We start from the raw sequence: 23,379 nt of genomic DNA, 5'->3' as shown, positions 1-23,379 counted from the left end.
TCAGATGGTCCACAAGGTAAAAACTATTTTTGTAATAATATCAGGATGTTATTTGTAGTTTTCACTCACATGCTTTCTCAAGTGTAGAGTTTTCCAGAAGGCACATGATATGTGATATATTAACATACTGAATGTAGAATCAGATATGAGACTCCAGCTGCCTTCTAGTGAGTCAGACATTAAGGAGATTTGCAGAAATGTAAAATAATGCCAGGCTTGTCAGCCACTATTTTATTTTTCATAAAAATATATTACTTATGTTAATATAAAATAGAATTCATATTGCTATATTTAAATGAATTAAAAATACATTTCAAAAAGTTTCAATTTTAGTTTATAATCTATTAAATACCGATAGACATAATTCATACAAATTACAGTGTTGTATAACCACCATACTTTTTAAGAGAATGAAGGGGTCCTCCTGATACCAAAAGTTCAAGAACCACTGAACTAGTCTATCCCTTGCTTTGTTGTATTTCTTTATGCTTTCTGGTCCTTTTTCCTAAGGGTTTGTCCTTTAAATTACACTCTATTAAATTTTAAGGCCATTTGAATCTAGATCTTGATGATTAGAGTTCCACCCATTCTCTTTTCCCCCATTTTGATGATTCTGTGAGTGAAAAGAGCTGCTCCCTATTCACCAGAGAACATTTTGATGAAAATGCTTTATCACTTGACACAGAGGAATCATGGCTGAGATCATTATTTTTCCTCATCATTCACCATCATTCATCATTGTGATGCACCAATCCTACACTTATGCAATGTATATGCGTTATGCAGGCCACATTTGCCAACATTATTGCTCATCAGTTTTCTTGGGACAAGAACAAAAGCTACAACAAAGTCATACTGGCTATACCAGATTGTAAACTTTAAATATCTCGGGTTTCTCTTTCTATTAAACTAGGTCGCTGGCAGGACTCAAACTCCAAATTCTTTCTTCTGTGCCAGGCAGCAATGGGAACCTGTGCTCAGATTGTTTTTAGCCTTCCAGCTGTTGCCTGCTGCTGGATTGTGTCATTTTCTTTGGGTGTACACAGTTCAGGGTTCAGACAAGGATTTAAAGGTCATTATTTGTAATTTGGAAGCTCCCCACCGATATGCCTGCAGTGACATCCTTCACAGGATTTTTCTCCCTTAATTTCCAGGTTCTTTGAAAGCCTCAGACAGCCTTCTCTAACACCATAAGCCATAAGAATGTTGCTTTCTGTGAGCTCTAAGCATTCTGTGCTACAGACAAAGAAAGGTCCTAAGAGAGAAGTGGTACAAATGTGGCTCTCAGCCACTACAGTTCCTTCCTTCATGTGCCACCTCCTCCCAGCCCCAGTGCTTGTCTGTTTTTAGCTGCTCTTGATGCCTTGAAATAGATTTGCGTTTTGAACAGAATTTATATTAATTACTGTGCAGAGGTTGATTCAGTATGAGATAATCCACCATTATCAGATCACCATTTAATTTGTAAAAAATAATTTATTTTATTTATATGTCAAGTTCCCTGGGCTAATAAGTGCATGTGAATAAGATATTTCCTTTAAAATTTATAACCAACTTTTATAATTTAATGGAAATTATAAGTTAAAGTCATTATTAATTATAGCTTAATTTCGTTAACTCTGTTATGAAAATACACGTACATTCTTGAAGACAGAAATCTGTTTCTAAGAGGACTAAAGAATAAGTAGTGTTTCTTGTGGGAAAATAAGAGTTGAGGGAATTCCAACTCTCAACTTTACTCTTAGCATTCTTTTTTATTTTTGAAACAGAGTTTCACTCTTGTCACCCAGGCTGGAGTGCAATGGCACGATCTCAGCTCACTGCATTCTCCACCACCCAGGTTCACGCGATTCTCCTGCCTTAGCCTCCCGAGTAGCTGGAATTACAGGTGCCCGGCAACACGCCTGGCTAATTTTTGTATTTTTAGTAGAGACAGGGTTTTACCATGTTGGCCAGGCTGGTCTTGAACTCCTGACCTCAGGTGATCCACCTGCCCCCGCCTCCCAAAGTGCTGGGATTACAGGCGTGAGCCACTGCACACAGCCAGCACACCTTCTACTTTAAGGAGCATGATGGTTAATTCTACATGCCAATTTGACTATGTTGCGGTGTCTGGTTGTTTGGTGAAATGCCATTCTGGATACTGCTGTAAAGATATTTTTCAGATGTGATCAATATTTACAGTCTTTAAATAGATTGCCCTTCACAATATGAGCAGACTTCATCCAGTCAACTGGAGGCCTTAAGGGCAAACACTGAGGTTTTGGGAAGAAGAAGGAGTTTTGTCTCTAGCCTACCTCTGCCTAAGTTCCAGCCTAAGGGCCTGCCCACTAGACTTTAGACCTGACAGTTCCTGCAACTGACATCTCTCTCTATCTATATATATATGTCATATCAGTTCTTTTTCTCTGGACAACTTTGACTAATACAAGGATAATCCTTAGCAACTCACATTTTTCAGAAATTGAGAGGCTGATGTTTATTTCTGACAGTTTTCAAACTGTTTCACCATTATTCCATCAATGTCCTCCCAAGGTTTTTGTGGACTTAGTCATTAGTCTTAGTGAACGTTTGTATAACTATAAGCAAAGAAATTACATTAAAAATTAACTTTTATTGGCACCCCTGTTTTTTAAACAAATGGATTTAGAGAACACAGTAACTATTTATCACCTTGTATTTAATTTATATTAAAAGGAAATGTTCAAGATATAAAAGAAATTAATGGATTAAACCTTTCTTTCCATGGAATTTAAAGAATTAGAAGGAAACGTGTCAACCTCACACTTTAGCAAAACTTTCCAAATTATCCACAATTTTTGTTTTGTTTGTAGTTAGTTTTAATCCCAAATCTACTGTCTCCCATAATCCCAGTCAGTTTGCTTCTAAATACCAAATGAAACAGAAATCAAAGATAATGACATTGATTTAATGTTCAGCAATTTCCTTTGCGTGTTTTATCTTTTAAAAAATAAGTTAGAAGATGGAAGATTGTAGAATTGTTTACGAGCAACAACATCAAGATTTCGAATTTAGATCTGGAGTTAAGTAACACCAGTGGCATTGTGTCTCCTTGAGAGTAGAAGGAAAAACCTCCCATTAGCTCAAAACAACTGTTTCAACTCTATCAACTCATATGGCTCTGCAGTTTGTGGCTGGATTTCACACCCTCTTCCAGGCAGGGTTGATAACACATGGTCAGTGTTTGCGCATTTCACGGATCATAACTTACAGGTAAATTTATCATTTGTGTGTGTGTGAAAACTAACAAAAAGAGGAAAAGCTTGTCACTGTTTAGGGGAGAGGTTCTACAGCATTTGCATTTGTGGCTACCTGCAATGAGTTAATTGAGAGGAGACTACCCATTTATTAGAATGTGGACCACCCCACAGCCATGTATACACAACCCCCCAAGACTCCCTGTGCTTGAGCATGCGGTGAGGGCATCACAACGTGTGCAGCAGAGCAGCGGGGTGGTGGCAGCAGCTCCTCTTGGGAGCACAGCCACAAAGGCTGTTACCTGTGATGTTCCTCCATTGTGTTGCTCTGGAAGGCAGGGCGACCTGATCTGTTATTTCCCATCAAAAGCAAAAAGATTGAGAGTCATTCTTTACAGCTTGAATGAAGAATTGCACAAATGTCCCCTTTCCAGAGAAAAGCAACCAGGAAATTAGCACAGCAGGGATGAACTTTCTATGAGCACAGAGCGGGCTACGGGGGAGGCCAGGACTGCTCTGGAAATGGCTGGGTGTGCAGATCACTAGACTAGCCAAGTGTAGTTGTGGTTAGTCTCAATGGAGCTGGAGACTCTATCTTACCTCTTTTCTGTTTTTTGATACCTTGCCTGTCTTCTTTAAAAAGTCCGTTTACCAGAGTCACCACTAGAAGGCCAATAAAGCTTTCAAGATATCTGAGATCAAGAGATAATGTTTGTAAAACAGTAAGGATTGTTCTATGGTGGCATGAAGGTATGTTTTCTGGTAATGGCCATTTTATGAAAGTTGCCTTAATCTAAATAACATGAAGCAAGAGAAAAGGCTGTTGGCTTTTTGTTGGTCATTCGCCAGCCCATCCCCAGGATCCAGCTGCAAGAACCAAGGAAAGGGGCCAGCCCCCCATTCCAGAATCTGACACTGTAGGATTTTCATTTAGGTGGGAGCTACAGGCTTTTCAGAGGTTATGTAATTTTGCAACCCTGCAAAAAATGGTTTTCGAGATGCTAAAGACATATTCTCTAAGAAGGCACATTTTTGTGAGGCTTGTGGGTGGTGGACATCAACAAAAACTGGAAATAATCATGAACAGATGTAAAATACCCCAGGGATTCTTAGACTCATTGGCGAAGTCTTTGCAGATTGCCTGTAGTTATACAGAGGGCCTGTTACCATGTCTGCCAGCCAAATCTATGAATGCATGTCAGTGTGATCTCAGTGGAACCCACAGTTTGAGGAGGCCTGGAGACTTTCAAATTTATGTATTAATAAAACAGATGAATATTTGCTTTTTCCAATTACTTTACTCAGATGATATTAAGTGAACTTTCCCAGAATAGCCGTGTAACTTAATGTCACTCATCATCGTTTATACATTAACTAAACACACTCGACTGAATAATCTTACACTTGATTTATTTCTATTTATTTTCCTCGCTGTTAACAGCTTTCACATTTCTTCCTATTCCTCTAACACATACGAAGAGTTATTTATGAACACACAGTGGAACAAAGAAAACTGCCTATTAGAGTATTCTTGAAAAAAAAATTACTGGTCCTAGTAACAATTTCTTTGAATGTATGTGTTATATTCTTTTGGGGCAATTGGAAGATCTTTTTAAATAATAACTTGCATTCGTATTACAGTTATTGTTTTACAACCCTTCTATAATGTCAATCTCCGTTCATCCTCCTCCTGCTAACTTTAACATCTGGGTGAGGCAGGTGTTGAGTCAGTCGTAAGAGTCCCTGTGTGCTAAGGGTGGGGCCAGGTGGAGATGACTGAATTATGGGGAGGGTTTCCCCCATGCTGTTTTTGTGATAGTGAGTGAGTGCTCACGAGCTCTGATGGTTTTATAAGGGGTTTCTCCCTTTGCATGGCACTCATTCTCTCCCGCGGTTCTGTGAAGAGGTGCCTTCCGCCATGATTGCAAGTTTCCTGAGGCCTCCCCAGCCACGAGGAACTGAGAGTCAGTTAAACCTACATTCTTTATAAATTACCCAGTCTTGGGTATTCCTTCAGGGCAGTGTGAGAACAGATTCGTACAGTGGTCCTAGGAGGAGTGGCCTCAGAGTCACCTGGGAATGTTAGAAATGTAAATGCTCAGGTCCCACCCTAGCTTACTGAATCAAAAACTCTGGGGGTGAGGCCCAGAAAACTGTGCTTTCTCAAGCCGGCAGTTGATTCAAGTAGGCTAAAGTTTCAGGAACATTGGCCTACAGGAGAAAATACAAAGGGCTTTCTCAGCAGGCCACAAAGACCTGCTCATCAGGCCTCCTTATGGGTCTAAAGCCATGTCCTATCATTCTCCTTCTGGCAGCCCATACCTTCAGGTCACTCAGGTTCACATTTATTCTATCATCATTTGCTCTTATCTGTAAGGCTTTGCCATATGTCTCTGGATGACCTGACCCAGTCATCCAGACCCAGCCAATATGTCTCCACCTTGGTGCTCCCACCACACATCATTCACAGACATCAGTCCAGTTCAAAACCACTTTCCTTAGAGCATGAGAGCTCATTTTTCCTATCTTCCTTCCTTTCTAGACTGTGAATTCTCTGAGAAGCAGGACCATGTTTTAGAAGCCTGGGTTGCATCAGCAGTGCCTCTCGCTGCCTGGCCAGGTGGTTTGCAATACTTTCCTTCGTGCTGTTGTTGAATTATTGAAGGGGAAGGAATTAAACCACCATCAGCTGTTGATATTTTCTCAAACCTGTGTGGCCACTCTCACATCAGAAAGCCACGGGCAGCGCTGACAGAAGGGATCTTGAGGAAAGCATCTTGATGAGAGAAGAGGTTTGGTCAGAGGTGCCCTCTGGGGAGGATGGGTTCCAAAGGGGAGCCCTCGGCTTTGGGCTGAGGACAGCCTGTGAGAGTACTGGATTGCCAGGAGGAAACTGAAAGGCAGGAGCCTGAACTGAAATGGAGGTCAGGAAGCCCCAAAGGTAGCATTGGCCCAGATCGTCAAGGAGGCAGCCATGCGTAATAGTCAACACTGAGGGAGACAGAGCTTGCAGTCGGACGATCTCAGGTTGAATTACGTTTATGACCAGAGAATGTTAGTTAGCCTTTCTGAATCTCAGAAACCTTTGTAGAAAATACGAATACCATACTCACAGTACGCAATCATAGGAGCCATTGCTTATTGAGCACTTCAACAGGTCCTTTCTCTTATTTTTTATTTATTTATTTTATTTTAAAAAATTTTTTATTGAGACGGAGTTTCGCTCTTGTTACCCAGGCTGGAGTGCGATGGCGCGATCTCGGCTCACCGCAACCTCCACCTTTTGGGTTCAGGCAATTCTCCTGCCTCAGCCTCCTGAGTAGCTGGGATTACAGGCACGCGCCACCGTGCCCAGCTAATTTTTTGTAGTTTTAGTAGAGACGGAGTTTCACCATGTTGACCAGGATGGTCTCGATCTCTTGACCTCGTGATCCACCCGCCTCGGCCTCCCAAAGAGCTGGGATTACAGGCTTGAGCCGCCGCGCCCCGCCAGGTTCTCTCTTGTAATCTTCACAACCATGCAATGAAATTGGAATTTGGGTCTCCCATTTCACAGCACCAAGAACTTGCCTGGAGTCACATCCACGGGTATAACGTGGGAGAATGGACTTAAGTGGAACCATCAGACCCAGAGCCTTGGCTATCTGATGCTATGCTGCCTGACCTCCTTAGGGGTCTGTGAAGACTAAGTGAGATCTTTATGTAAAGCATCCAGCAAGTGACTGCATGAAAGTCACAATTTTCCTAAGATCAAGTTGGCTTCAGGATGTGGAAAAAATAATCCCTGAACATGGAAAAAATCTTTGGGATGGACATCAAATCTCCACTTTTATCTACTTACTTCCTTTGGCTGTGGAAATCACGTTCTCCTATTTCATTGTTCATTAATACCTTCTTACCTGAAGTTAAGCGTATCCTTATTTCCAGAAAGAAAATCGCTATTTCAGTCAGTGGTCCTCATCCCATTGCTAAGGGTGATGTTTCAAAGAGCACAGTATTAGCCTCCGGCAGAAATCTTTGGAGCCTCCCGTCTGCACTCCTGAGAAAAATGGCACGAGAGGAGAGACACAGCCTTTAGGTCTTTTATGCTTCTGGGAGTGGAATTCTCCACCTTGTTCCTTTGAGTAATGAACAAGAAGAATACTTTTCCAAAGAATTCTGGCAGGCTCCCGATATTAAGATGATGCGGAAGTTCTGTGCTAAACTCCCAGGGACAGCATCGATTCAGAGAGAGCAAAGCAGGCACATCCCACAGGAGCGTTTCCTCCAGAGCTGCTCTGGCTGAAGGATTCACAGAACTCAGAAATCTTTGCCAAGCCTAGAGGTCTTGGAGAGGAATGCTGAACAGAAAACCAGGATATTATTCTGTATATTTTCCTGAGGACTATGATGTAAAGGAGAAAAAAAAATCTTCTTCTACGCATTTCCGGTTCTTCAGTGAGGACCCTGTAAATAAGACTGATGAAAGACAGCTCAAGAAGAAAAAAGCAAACATAAGTTTACGGGCATGTGCATTGTGCATTCATATTAGCACACAGATGAGCAACTCTAAGGGTGGTTTGAATTTGAGCTTATATAGCACCTTTGCAAAAGGAAAATAATTTTTTTTTTTTTTAAGAGAAGCAGTGCCACTAAGGAAAAGGACTTTGAGCTTCCAGGGGATGCAAATTATGGGAATGTAAATATACAGGAGAAACTATTGGTAGACAAGGGTTGAGTATGTAAGGTTTGTTATGCAGATTCCTCCGTACAGTCTAGAAAAGGATCCAGCATTGTCTCTGGTGATTAAGAATCATCCTGCCCTTTCTGGTAGAAAAAAAGGAAGGCTGAGAATTTTTCTTGTGTCTGTTTCTTTTCAATTGCCTTTAGCTCAAAATAATTCTTATGGCACCGGTTGGGGTGGTACATTCTACTCCCTTTGACAGAAAGTGCAGCCCCACCCAGTTGGCTTTATTGATGAGCCCCTTGTTCCAAAGACTTTCTTTTAGTCACAGAAAAGGAGACAGGAGCAGTGATGGTAGCTGTTGGCAGGCTCGGAGTCACCAAGTGGACTTGATTTCCAAGGCCATGGGTTGCTCTGCATTTCACCAGCGTTTCTACTCCCACAGCACGGCTTCCACTTGTTTTTCTTCTTGTCCTCAGCTCACTCAGGGCCTGTCTTGCTGCAGGCCTGGACAAGTCCTATATGCACTTTTCTTTGTGCAGAATGAAGACCGGGCCTGTTGCGGGTCGAATTTTGTCCTCCCAAAGAAATGCCTTGAAGTCCTAACCCCCAGAACCTGTAAATGGGACCTTATTTGGAAAGAGGGTCTTTGCAGATGAAATCAAATCTTCGCAGATCTAATATGAGTAGTGGTCTTATAAGAAGAAGGAAATTTCCACAGGGACACACACAGAGAAGAATGCCATGTGGGGCCACAGATATATGAAGCTGGAGGCCGCTGCAAACCAAGGAATTGTTGGTGCTAGGAGAATCCTCCCCTAGAGGCTTGGAGGGAGCATGGCCTAGCCAATACCTTCATCTTGGACTTCTAGCTTCCACAACAGTGAAAGACGAAATTTCTGTCGTTTAAAGACACTCCGTTTGTGGTGCTTTGGGGTTTGTTTGTTGTTTGTTCATTTTGAGCTGGAGTCTTACAACCTCTGACTTCGGAGTTCAAGTGATTCTCCTGCCTCAGTCTCTAGACTAGCTGGGACTACATGCCCGGCTAATTTTTTTTGTATTTTTTAGTAGAGATGGGTTTTGTCATGTTGGCCAGGCAGGTCTCCAACTCCTGACCTCAAGTGATGGCTTGTGTCAGTCTCCCAAAGTGCTGGGATTACAGGCATGAGCCCCCATGCCTGGCCCAGTTTGTGGTGCTTTGTGACACAGCCCTAGGAAATTAATAGGGTTCCGTTGTAGGATGGACAAGCTCGCTGGCGCCTGCTGCTCTCAGAGAGTAAAAGGGATTCTGAGTTTCACAGCCTCTTTCAGAGTCAGGGTGAGGACAGGGAAGGGAGCATTCTTCTGGAACTCTTGGTGGTTGATGATACCAGAGAGAGTCGTTCCCATCTCACAGTGGTCAGTGAGGGTTGTTGCACTGCTGTTGATCGCTGTGTGATCCAGTCCAGCAACACAATCCCAGCGTGGGCACCACTTGCCTGAGTGTGGAGGCTGCCAGCAGTCGTACCTCAGGCTGCAGGCCACTCCTCTGCATGTCCCTTCCTGTGGCTCAGTTTTCATTTAAAGATCCTGTCATTATGGACCACAGGAGTCCAGAGCGGTAGCCTGGCCAGTTACCTTGACAACCTCATGCTGTAAACTGCTTCCTGGCTGCGGATCTAATGCGATTCTCGATACTGTGGGCTCCTCCCGGCCTGGATGACAGCAGCTGAAGTGAGAGCTTACAGCTCACTTTTAATGATCCCCTTCGTGGCATCTTTAGGGTATATTTGCATTAGCAATGGAAGGTGAGTCTGACTGCTGCTAAGCTGCATGGAATTTTTGCCCAGGGGACCCAAGCCTACTGCTGGCAGATCTGGCTCAGCTGCTGGGAGGCTTTTCTCATCCTCCTTATGCTGTATTTAGGATCCCCTGCGGCACTTCAGCAACAAAGAATGAACGTGACCCTCAGTCAAATGGATTCCTGAGAACTTCCCCTCCCTGAGCTGGACCCTGAGAATATCAGAGAATCTTATCCCAACGGGTTTCTTAACAAAGCATTTTCTCTGTCTTCAATCTTTCCCCACCACCGCCACACCCTTTTAAGATTATTATCTTTAGGGTTTTGAAAGCATGGGTTTTTTTTTTTTTGGCGGGGGGGAGGAAGGGAGGAAGGCAGGAAGGGAGGGAAGGAGGAAGGAAGGGATGAAGGAAGGAAGGAAGGGAGGAAGTGGGGGGGGAGGGAGGGAGGGAGGGAGGGAAGTGAAGGAAGGAAATCAAGCAATGAGAGAGACATTGCCGACCTGGATCTAGAGGTTTATAAATTGATTTCTTTTTTTTTTTTTTCTTTTTTTTGAGAGAGGGAAAGAAAAAAAGTGAGTAAAGGAGAGGAAGAAAGAGGAAGAGAAAGAGGGAAGGTGAATGGAAATATTGCTTTATTCTGAAAAAAATGGGTATTAATAATGGCCAATCGATGTTTCATTTAAACCTATGAATAGGTGTGATGTGGTATTGACAAGAATGTATATTTTGTGTATTTGAAATGGAGAGCTCTATAAATATTTATTAAGTTTACTTGTTTTTAAAAAGCAAAGGCTCTGGAGTGAAGTTGGCATCAGCACAGGCACACATGCACACCTCGCTTCCCAGCTTCCCAGTGCTTTCTCTCCAGTCCTGGTGAAAAGCACCCCCAGGCAACTTCCTGATAAGTAAGAGAGCAGCGCAGGCAGGCGGCTTTCTCCATGGAGAAAAGGCAGCTGCAGTTACTCTTTGACAGAGGCCTAAAGTGGGCGCATGCTCAGCTGAGAGAGAGATTTAACTTGCCTGTCTCTTTCATTGAGGACGTGGACTCTCATCTCCTAGCAGCAGGCAAGAGGGAGGATAATCAAGAAGACCCCACACGTGGTGCCTCTCCAGTATGGGCATCGGAGCCAGCGGCACTAAGCCCAACAGACAGAGCTAGAGAAGCCGAAGCTACAACCTCCTCCTGCAGGATTTCTGTGAGCTGGTACCAAGGGGCCTTCTGCACTGTGGGGGAAGAAGCTACTTTGTGAGGATTCTTTTATCTGTTCATATGGGCAAAAACTTTGGATACACCCTTAGAAACGTAACAGCTGCTGGCTGACAGTCTAGATTTCTAGGGTCAGAGGCTCCCCATCATCTTTGAAAGCCATGCTCAATGTCAAAGCCAGAGAATTTGTTGTTAAGAAGCACTCAGGCCCAGAGAGTATCTTCTGGAAGGGAGAGGAAAGTGAAGTGCAAAGGGGTTCAGAAATCCCCTCCAGCATGTGGATGTTGTTTTCTAACCCCATGCCAACTCCATGGTAGCAACTGCTGCCTGATGCCCACTGCAGTTCTGGACTTTTTGTTATGCCTTTGAAGTGGTGATATCTGGCTAGAAATGAGAGTCTCATGATCTAGAAGACAGGAAAAGTATGAGAGAGAATCAGAAGAGGAAGGCTCAGATCTAGGCATGATGCCTACACTTGCAGCACACATGGAGACAGGTGTTAGCAGTGTAGGCAAGAGCTGTGCCCTCCAGTGATCTCCTTACCCCCTTCTCTCTTTGGGTAACATGCTGATGTGCCTGTAGATGAATATGGATTCTTTTGCAGCTGATTGAGGGTGTCAGCTTAAAGTGTGGCCTCAGGACAGAGTTACATGTTGGAATAACATTTATCTCAGTACATCAGAAGTTGTGATCATTTTTCAATTTCTGTGACAATAATTAATATAAGCATGTTGTGTGTCACTTAGAGATTGGCCTTACAATTGAGCGTTGTTGCGTGATTTATGTAACTGCTTTGAATTTTCTTTTATGATCTCTTGTGCCAAGTAAAGGCAAATGATATCACAGCATTTGAAAAGGAAAATGACACAGAGGTTCAAATTGGAAAGGGGGTAGGAGAAATGAATCATTTTGGGGCCTACAGAATATAGGCATGCTGAAATCCAAAGAATTTGTGCTGTGGCAGCCAGTACCATATTTTCGCTGGGAACAGATGTATTATGCAGATTCCATTTTTTGCACAGACAAACTTGCAACCATTCATCAGCAAAAAGTGCAGCAGTAAAAAAGCAGTGCAGAATTTTCTGTTGATTCTAGCAGTAAGTGGATCAGATACCTACTTAATTCAGGTTTCAATAACCCCGCAACGTGAAACTTATCTTCATGTGAACACACAAGACAGTTGTAGAGTTATCAAGGGAAATCAGATTAAAATTTGCATCCAAGAATTGACAAAGTTTTGGATTTTACGAGGCCTGATGCTTCTGAACTAGCAAACAAAGAAAAAGCTATAGTGTATTTTTTGTGCAACTTATTTATATCAAAAAGGTTTGTATTTAGTTTTGTGGGTTTTTTTTTTTTTTTTTGCAAAATAAAATAGTACAAATAATTTACACCAACACTAAAGGTCTGTTGACTTTATTTTTCCTTCAAAAGAAATTGTGGAAGATGGCTGTTAAGATGCTTCCCAGTGATTTCCACCTTCTGGTATTCATGCCCTGAGCGCTTTCCTCCTACAAGGTATAAATGTTGGTCTGTGTGGCCAATGGAATACTGCAGAAGTGGTCATTTGAAATGAAGTCATCAAATACAGTGTGACTCTCTCTCTCCTTCTCTCCAGTCACTCAGTGACATGGCCAGATGCCATGTCATGAAAACCCTTTGGTGTTCTGTGAAGAAGCTCACGTGAAGAGCAGCTGAGGTCTCCTGTCAACAGCCATGCGAGTGAGCCATCTTGGAAGCGGATCTGCCTGCCCCAGCCTTCTGATGACTGCAGCCCACTGGCTACAGCTTCTCTGCAATGCCATGAGAGGCTCTCAGCCAGAATCTCCCAGCTAAGCCACTCTTGGTTTCCCCACCCTCAGAGAATGTGAGATAAATGTTTGCTTTTTTAAGCATCCTGTTTCCGAGTAGTGTAGCAACAAGTATCTGATGCAGGAGCCTATCCATAACCAATGACTGAGAAAGGCTATCAAATGTCACTTCCTGAATGGAGCCAGTGAGTCAAGTGCTAGACTATTCATTACTTAGTCATGGATTTGGATTTGATTGTATGCTGTAAAAAAAAAAGCTATTTATTGGTCTTGCTTCTTAGCATCAGCTAATTAGTGACATTCACTCCATTTTGATGTATTGCTTAAAATATACATATCTATATATAAATATACAAGAGCAGATTCAACATCTAACCTTGCCATTTCTTCTTTCTTTCTTTTTTCCCTCCCTCCCTCTCTCTTTGTCTCTCTTTCTTTTCTTTCGACAGAATCTCACTCTGTCACCCAGGCTGCAGTGCAGTAGCATAATCTCAGCTCACTGCAGCCTCTACCTCCCAGGTTCCAGTGATTCTCCTGCCTCAGCCTCCTGAGTAGTTGGGATTACAGGTGCATGCCACCATGCCCAGCTAACTTTTGTCTTTTTAGTAGAGACTGGGTTTCACCATTTTGCCCAGGCTGGTCTCAAACGCCTGAGCTCAATTGATCCACCCACCTCGGTCTCCCAAAGTGCTGGGATTACAGGCATGAGCCACCGCTCCTGGCCATCAATTCTTATTATTGTAATAAATCCCTTCATTCAGGGAGTTCATTTTGGCAAGGTGCAAATGCCCAGTACTTCTATTTGACCATCTATCCTTTCCTAGCTCTCGTATGATGTAATTACAAAGAAGGACGGCAAATTCCACTTTCAGTTTAGCTGGAACGAACAGAGTGTATGTAGCCCTGTTACGTTTGCTATAATGAATCTGGTTTCCTGCTACTGTTTACCTGGGAACAAACAAACAAGCTCTAACAATACACAACTGACATTCGTACTTGGGTTAAAATGTAATTTGATTTGCAATTTCAAAAAGATGTTCGCCTCAGTCTTTTAAGGAAAAAACAGACATGGTTTATCTGATTGCTTATTTGTCCATCTTCTGCTTAGCGCCTGGACTCATTTCAGGAAGTCATCTTGGTATGTGTCAGGAATGGTGAGACTTACAAGATCTCACGACAAAAGCAAAACCAGGGTCCTCACACGTGCTCTCCTGGGGTTCCTTGGCTTCTGGAGTGACGTCCCTTGTCCCTTGCGGTTCCATAGCTGCATTCCAGCTGCCATGTCTCCTCTCTTGCTTTGGTCAGTGCCTGTGATGCATCGCAGGTTACTTTGTCTGCAACTCCTCTCCTAGGGATGGGACGAAGCCCTCCAAGTCCTGAGGGCAATCCAAGTTGCTGCTCATCTGGATCGTGTCCTGGATGCAGAGCTGTCTCACTGCAGTGACGTCGTGGCTCTCAAACATGTCCCCAGCTAGATTCTCAGATGTCCTTGGGTCCTGTCTATGTTACTTGAAAGCCTAGATGACCCAGTAAAGCTAAAACACAGGGCTGACTTTGCCAATCAACCCGGTTGATTAGAATAAGGATATAAATAGGGTGGATACGGAACAACTGCAATTCAGTATTCTTCGTAATTCCAGAAGCCCCAACTGACCTCAATCCCTGAATGTCAATTACTTAATATGCACACCCCCTTTAGACAAAGCTTAGAGAGGAACAAATCAGGTCACACAGTTCATGGCCTTCCTTCCTCCCTTTCTTCTCTCTGGTTTTTATCCCCTGTATTCCCACACCCTTCTAGTATTTAATGCTTTCAGTTGATCCCAACACTGCATGTCATATTGACTTGCTCCTCTAGCCAGAACTTATCTAGAAAGACACACACACATACACATCATGTGGCTGCTATGCCCCCAGCTCCTATCTGTTCCTCATATGCTTCCCTTGCTCTGGCCAAAGTTTTAGATTTTAATGCAAAAATACCTGTGTCTTTGTGATTATCCTAGATATAATGGCATATAGGTTTGCTTGTTGGGGAGAAGAATAAAACAACTCCTTCAGAACAATATAAATGCCGTAATGAGAATTATAAAAATGTAATTAGTATTAAACATTTTCATAGGTTTCTCAGCTAATGAATAAATAAATTATATTTCCTTAAGGCATTTCTTGGTATGCTGATGAAAATTTCAGCATACAGCCCTGACAGTCATAATAATGAAATACATGAGACCAATTATCCTGCTACACTCTTGCAGTATCTTAGATTTAATTTAAATGACTCATAACTACAAAAGTAGAAAATATAATGCACTGGTATGAACAATTACAGTTTTTACAAAGAAAAAGGATTTTATTAGGAGGTTGGAGTATTATTTATGAATAAAGCAGGGTTATCTTTCCTTGATTGTGTCTAGTGATCAGAGAACAGAGGACGTGACTTTTTATTTTCTATTCTTATGATTTATTTCCCATCAAATACGGCAGATCGAGGAATATTACAACGGGGACTGGAAAAAATGAACAAGTACACTTAAATAATTAAGTTTTTTTAATTAATTAATTTAAAAAATGCTTAAACAATTCTCAATAAGGAAAGGGAGGAATAGGGAGGGCAGTTGCTTGACTTGCGTCATGCACTTTTGAACGCTGAGACCAAAACCTAGAACAGCTTTGCTCAAAGTCCAGTTCACAGTTTATTTATATCCGGCATGTTTTGTGAACTTAATAAAATACAAATACAAATTTCCAGGGTCCACTATCACTATAAAATGCAGACATTTTTATAAGAATTTGGAGGACGGCATCCAGAAATGTGCATTTTTAAAAAGTGTCACTTAGGATAGGTAAGTCTTGCCCACATTGGTATTTCAGAACCATTTTCTGTAGCCTGGTATTCTCCCCTCCATCTATGCTTCCCGTGAGCCTAGGGACTGGGTTGGGGTGCGAAGAAGATATCCACGGATTTAGATGGTGATAAGGGACAAGGGGACAAATGCCATGGAATAAACGAGAAATATCAACCTCCAGGATCCATATTATTTGAACATTTGGGAGAAATTGTATTTTATATTAAAGCACACATTACCCATAAAGAGTTAGTGAAAGAAGTATCTGCATAAACTTTTAAAATTAAACCAAGACTTTCAAGAAATCTGAAGCTGAATTGTAAAATGTCAGCTTCCGGCTAGCGCATGGTGTTTCGGCTAGAGCATGGTGTTCCGGCTGCCTCTGCCTTACAAGTGATTTGGTGTCATTTCTACTTCAACTTTCTCAATAGAAATTCCTCCATAAGTCACTGTCCTAACACTCATGACCTCTGCTGAGTTCTTGCATTACAGTTGACTTAATGTTTTTTCTTTAAAGTAATTCAAGTAACTTACTCTTTTTACATAAATTGACCTTCAACATGGTTTTATTTTTATTTTTGAGACAGCATCTCACCTTGTCCCCCAGGCTGTAGGGCAATGGCGTGATGATTATAGCTCAGTGTAGCCTTGAACTCCTGGGCTCAAGTGATCCTCCCACCTCAGACTCCCTTAAAGCTGGCTAAGTTTTAAATTTCTTTGTACAGAGACAGTCTCACTGGGTTGTTTAAGCTGGTCTCAAACTCCTGGGCTCTCACTTTGGCTTCTCAAAGTGCTGCCATTACAGGCATGAGCCACCACCACTGGCTCCCCAAATAAATTTTTAATGTGTATACTCCAGCATCAGTTCTTTTACAATTCAATTTAATTCTGACACGAACTGTGCAAATTTAGCACAGACCCTGCAGGTGATGGGGCTCTGTCCCACAGAATCACCCCCATTTCAGAATGACAGCCACAAGTCCTGGGTGATGCCAAGCCACCTGCACTTCCTACCCAGCTGACTACAATTTGGGGGCTTCCCACAACCCCGCCCTCTCCACCAGATTTGATAATATGCTAGGATAATTCACAGAACTGAAGAAAGTGATAAACTTACAATTGCAGTTTTAAAGGATACAATATAGGAAGAAGAGATACAGGACAAGATTTTGAGGAGAATTCAAGAGCTTCTGTCCCAGTAGAGCCAGTGTATGGTACATCTAAATGTGCACCAATCAGGAAGCCCTCAAGCCTCACTGAGTTTTTAATCAAGATTTCATGACTTAGGCATTATTGATAAATCACTGACCATGTGATTGAACTCAGTCTCTAGCCCCTCTCCCTTCCCCAGGTAGAGTGGGGTGGGGTCTGAAAATTCCAACCTTGTAATCATGTGATTGGCTTCTTTGGCAACCAGTCCCCATTTTCAAGCTATCTGGGATCCTTTGATCAGCATAAACTTGCGTATAGTTGAAAGGAGTTTGTTATGAATAATGAAAGACATTTCTATGGCTTGGGGAATTCCAAGAGATTCTAAGCTTTGAACCAGGAGCCAAGGGCAAAGATAGATTGATAGATGATAGATAGATAGATAGAGATAGGGATATAAAATTATACCACAATGTGATAATTATAAGGTTTGCCGAAAGTGCTGTTAAGTATGAAAATATTAACAATGTCAATGGCCTCTGTCTGTGTCCTTTTGGCTCCAATAATGGTAGATCTATCCATTGCACATGGACATACTAAAGTTCCTGAATGCCTATAAGGGAAATCTGTAGTTTGATGCATTTGTTTTGGCTTTAAGGTATTACTACATAAACTTTTATGCTGAAGTAGTAGTATCAGGCCCATCCTCAATTTAAATTTTGATTGTTTCATATTTAGCTAAATAATCCACCATTATTTTTTATAAGTTAAGATATGAATACTTTTTGAAGGAGGATTATAAATAATCACTAAAATTCACACCTCCATGTGTAAAATGAAATGTCCAGCACACCTGCTACACTGAGATATTTGAGAACAAGAGCCATATCTTATCCTTATGCCTCCAAGAAATTAATGAAGTGTCTGACACATTTGGCAACTGAATGCATAATTACTATTTTTCTAAAACTCTGTATCAGTCTATTACATTGAAAACTTAATACAAACAATTATTTAGCATTGGTACCCAAATATGTAGTCAAATTCAAGCTGTCAAAACAAAACAATAATTAATCCTCACACCTATAGCATTTAGCTCTTTAAAGGTTAATTGAATTAAACTGGAGTAACTAAGTGTTGAACTTTAGATTGCAAATAATAATAATTATTATTGTTACAGCCACATTTGACATCAAATTTACAGTTGTTTTGACATTCTAAATGATAATCACATTTTCTAATCAACCATACAGAAATCTAAACTGCTACTAGTGACCTGAAATATCAGAAAAATTTTTCTCTACCTTGGATGTATTTATTATATTGTATTATCTTGTTTTGAGTACAGAAATCTATGGACCACAAAGTGAAATCTTTTCCAACAAATTTGAAACCACCTTGTTGATTATGCAAAGAATGTCTGTGTTTCAACTTAACCTTGTGATTTTTCTCTTCTAAAATTAGTTGGAAGGAGAAATGTGACATAAGCTAATTTGTTTTCTTATTAAATAGTCTCAAAGTATAACTTGAATTGATTTAGTGTTTGGGATAAAAGTTTGAATGAAAATAGTGAGCAACGCAATGTTAAATGGGCATATTATCTATGTTTTTAGTTTGAATTGTAGGTAATAAATAAGCAAATGCATATAATTAACCTAATATAATAAAAACAATAAAAATGAAAGCAATTATGGGTTTGGTTACCATTTATTGGATGGTTACTATGTGTCTGGTGATTGCCTAAGCACTGTATGTGTATTATCTCATCCAGACCACCCATATTCATAAATGAGGTACCAGTTGATCCCTATTTTGTAGTCTTAAAGAAGCTAAATAGCGGATCCAAATTTACTCAGTTCTAAGTAGTGCAATTGGAAATATTAAATGGAGTTTACTATTTAGGTTATTTAGGTTAAGTGACCTCACAAGGAAGAACAGGCCTGCAGGATGGAATGAAGAGCATTAAAAATGTAATTATGTAGATAAACCTAAACGAACATTGATAATACCACATAATAGAATATTATAAGCTTTAAATATAAGCAAAATTAAAAGGCACAGCAATAATGCTAAATATGGAATGAGATAAATGGAGTTAAAGTGTTTTAAGTGCTTTGTATTGTCCAAGAAAATGAACAAGTATAAATTTATACAAAGCTTTAAAAATTAAGTACAAATATTTGAGTATCAAATAATGAAAGAAAAATGAAAACAAATAATATGACTGAAAAACTAATTGAGCAGAGAGACTGAAAAATAAAGAATGCCTAATTAAGAAAAAAAAAGCATGTGCAACAAAAATAAAATGAATAGTGTCAAATTTAAAGTTAAGTATATTAGTAACTATATCAAATCTAAACTATTTTCTCTAATTATTAGAAAAATATTGTAAAAGTAATTTTAAAAAAAAATACTGATATGTTGCTTGCAAGAAACACACCTTAAATATAAGGACACATAAAGGATAAAACTGAAAAAATGGAGAAAGACATATTATGCAAAACTAATCAATCAGAAAAATGGCAGAGTAGGAGCTGACTGGCTTCACTCATCCCCATGTAAAACCAATTAACAACCATCCAATGGGAGATTATTATTCAGAAGATACCGTAATGCAAAACTGAGATTGTGACAGTCTCTTAGGCTGCAGACCAGAGGAAAAACAGCAAGCAGACAGTATGATAAACTGTTTTTCTTAACAAAGATACTCCTCCAAGCTTGCAAGTTAACCCATTAGAAAATTCCCTTGGATTCCAGTTTTACACCAAAAAATGTGAATTGAAGATGGACCTCCAACTTCTCTATCCTCCTGGAAGATTGTTCCTGCCTTAGCCCACAGAAAGCATTACAAAGGCCCGCAGAGCTAGAATACCTGGGACCAACTGGAGGCAAAGAGCAGAGATGGGGCTAGAAGTGGGCACCACTTGGATCTCAAAGCCTGTTATTCATGTCAGCCAGAGGAGACATCAAATCAGAGAGGCTATTCGGCAGCACCGCTCTACAGGCAGTATGAGCCACAAGTGCTTTGATCATAAATCCCTAGTTGGCTTTCCCACAAAGTCTAGGCACTCCTTTAGGTTTTCTCAGACCCATCTGAGTTGGGGGCCACATCAACCTTAAAGCTCTCACAAGATTAGCAGTGAACCTAGGCTTGAGGCATCACCTGGTACTGAAAAGGAGAGAGTTATCTCAGACTAAGGGGACACAATAATTAATCTACACCAGAGTTCTATACAGAGACACTATAAAAAGATCTATATAAACAAATCCAGACAGTAAATACCGAAATAAATACTCCTTTCTTCAATGTGGAGACATCAACATATGTTCATAAAAATGAAGAGTAATCAGAAAACGATGACCTCACAAAATAGACGAAACAAATTGCCAGTGATTGACCGTAAAGAAATGGAGGTGTGAGATCTTAGACCAATAATTCAAAATGTGTACTTTAAGAAATTCAGTAAATACCAATAGAACATAGAGAAACAATTTAGAAATTTATCAGAGAAATTTAACAAAGAATAAATAATTATTAAAATAAAACACAATGACATGAAAACTGAAATAGGGAAAGTTAACAGTAGAACTGATCAATGAGAAGTAAGAGTTAGTAAGCTTAGAGAGAAAATATTTGAAAATACACAGTCAGAAGAGGAAAAAACAAAAATGAATGACAAAAATTATATGGGGTCTAAGCAGTGGCATCAAAAGAGCAAATGTATGTCATTAACATTCAAATGGGAATAAAGAATGGTAAAGGGGTAGATAGCTTATTCAAGAAAATAATAGCATAAAACTTTCCCAACCTGGAGAAAGTCATAAATACCCCAGCTACAGAAAGATCAAAGGCCACCAATTGAGCTCAAATAAGACTTCTCCAAACACACTATAATCAAATCCTCAAATGTCAAAGACAAATAGAGTGTCCTGAAAGAAAGGGATGAAAAAAGCAAATAACATATAAGGGAGTTCCAATACACATGGCAGCAGACTTCACAGCAGAGAAGAACTACAGTCCTGGAGAGAAAGGGATTATATTTTTCAATGTGTTCAAGGAAGAAAAACAAACGGCCAACAAGAATATTACAACCAGAACAATCAACCTCAGACATGAAGGAAAATTTAAAACTCCCAGACACAAAAGTTGAGAGAATTCATCACCACCAGAGCTGTATTACAAGAAATGCTAAAGGATGTCCTTCAAACTAAAAGAAAAGAATGCTAGTGTGTAACACAAAAATAGCGGAAGGTATAAAACTTACTGGTAAAAATAAGAGTATAGATGAATTCAGAATACTCTAGAATAGAATAGTGGTAATCATAGCACACAAACTATTTTTTATATAGTATAAAGTATGAAGACTAAAAGACAAACATTAAAAATCACATAATAATAAATTTAGAAACAATAACATGCATAAACTAAAAGTGAAGAGATGGGAAAAAATATTCCATGCAAATGGAAACCAGAAATAAGCAGGAGTACCTGTCTTTATATCAGATAAGACAGACTTTTAGTAAAACACTTTTAGTAAAAAGGCAAAAGGAAGGCCATTATATAATGATAATAGAGCAAGAGTGTATAATAAGTATAAATACATGTGAACCCAATAATGAAAAACCTAAAGATACAAAGCAAATATTCATAGACCTGAATGGCACAATACAATACAATAATAGCAGGGGACTTCAGCACTTCATCTCAGTAATGGACAAATCATTCAGTCAGAAAATCAACAAAGAAGCAACAGAGTTAAAATTGTACTCTAGACAAAATGAACCTAACAGAAACTTACAGAACATTTCTCCTAATTGCTACAGAATAATCATTTTTCTCAACAGCTCATGGAATATTCTCTAGGATAAATTATATGTTAGTCCACAAAAAAAAATTTAACAAATTTTTAAAAATTGAAATTATTTATTTTCAGCCCACGATGAAATAAAACTAGAAATCAACAATAGGAAGAACTTCGGAAACTGCACAAACATATGAAAATTAAATAACAAGCTCCTGAACAACCAATAAATTAATGAGAACATCAAAAACAATTTAAAAAATTTCTGAAGAAAAATGAAAATGGGAACATAAGACATAACATATGAAAATCTATGGTGTATGGCAAAAACAGTCCTAACAGAGAACTCTGTATCTATAAACACCATCAAAAAAGGTAGAAAGATATCAAATAAACACCTTAACATTATACATCAAACAGAAAACAGGAACAAACTAATCCTCAAATTATTCAAAGAAAAGAAGCAATAAAATCAGAGCAGAAATAAATAGAGATAAAAAATATAAGAGATCAATGAAATAAAGAGTTGGTTTTAAAAATAATAAAATCTACAAGCCTTTAGCTAGACTAGCTAAAGAAAAAGAAAACTCAAACAATCAGAAATGAAAAAGAAATGTTGCAGTTAATACCACAGAAATATAAAAGATTATAAGAGACTATTATGAATAATTATATGCTTATAATTTAAAAAACCCAGAAGATATAAATAAATTTTTGGATTTAATTGAATCATGGAAAAATTGAATCATGAAGAAATAGAAAACTTGAATTGGTGAATAATAATTAATGAGAAAGTCTCTTTACCAATGAAAAGCCCAGAACCTGATGGCTTCATTCCTGAATTCTGTCAAACCTTTAAGAAACTAACACCAGTTCTCCTCAAATCACTCCACTAATTGAAAGGGAAGGAATTTATACCAAATTTATTCTTTGAGGTCATCATGACTCTGATACCAAAACTAAACAAGGACACACAAAAATGAAAACCACAGTCCAATATCCCTGACAAACATAGATGTAAAAATCTTCGACAAAATAATCCTAAATCAAATTCAACAGTACATTAAAAAAAATCATTTACCATGATCAAGTGGGTTTTATCCCAAGGATGCAAGGATGGTTCAGCATAGGCAAATCAATAAACATAATACATCACATTAACAGAACCAAGAACAAAAACCACATGACCATTTCACTATACAGAGAAAAAGCTTTTGATAAAATTCAACATCCCTTCTTAATAAAAACTCTCAACGAAATAGTTATAGAAACAGCATACATTAACATAATAAAGACCATATATGACAAACCCACAGCTAACATATTGAATGGGGAAAATTGAAAGCTTTTCCTTTAAAATCTGGAACAAGACAAGGATGCCCAGTTCCACCACTTTCTACCACTTCTATTCAAAATATTACTAGAAATTCTAGCCACAACAATTAGGCAAAAAATAAAAAACAAAAAACAGACATAAAGAACATCCAAATTAGAAAGGAGGAAGTCAAATTGTCCCTGTCTCTTTGTTGTTTTCTGTATATAAGATCATGATAAGATAACATGATCTTGTATATGGAAAACCCTAAAGACTTCACACACACAAAAAGAATGAAAACAAATTTAGTAAATTCGCAGGATACAAACTGAACATACAAAAATTAGTGGAACTTCTATACATTAATGGAAAACTATGTGAAAAAGAAATTTTTAAAAAATCCATTTATCATAGCTACAGAAACAAAATATCTAGAAATATATTTAATTAAGAAAGTGAAAAATCTTTGCAGTGAAAATTATAAAATAGTGATAGAAGAAATTGAAGAGGACACAAATAAATTTAAAGATATCCCATGTTCATTGATTGGAAGAATTCATGTTGTTAAAATTCTCATACTCCC

General features: G+C 39.3%; 1 long non-coding RNA gene across 2 annotated transcripts; it reads left to right on the top strand.

Annotated features, from left to right (window-relative positions):
- The first annotated feature begins 9,553 nt into the window (after window positions 1-9,553).
- Window positions 9,554-18,201, top strand: LOC118153468 (uncharacterized). 2 transcript variants are annotated; one of them, XR_004742689.3, is made up of 4 exons: window positions 9,554-9,668; window positions 10,701-10,867; window positions 12,305-12,388; window positions 12,489-18,201. It is a non-coding gene; the product is annotated as an uncharacterized LOC118153468 (long non-coding RNA). The 2 variants fall into 2 exon arrangements; XR_004742690.3 differs by lacking the exon at window positions 10,701-10,867.
- Window positions 18,202-23,379: the final 5,178 nt, after the last annotated feature.

Source organism: Callithrix jacchus, chromosome 5, assembly GCF_049354715.1.
Source record: "Callithrix jacchus isolate 240 chromosome 5, calJac240_pri, whole genome shotgun sequence".
Lineage (NCBI taxonomy): Eukaryota > Metazoa > Chordata > Mammalia > Primates > Cebidae > Callithrix > Callithrix jacchus.
The sequence above is the reverse complement of the archived record's forward strand: the minus strand, read 5'-3'. Positions and strand labels throughout refer to the sequence as shown.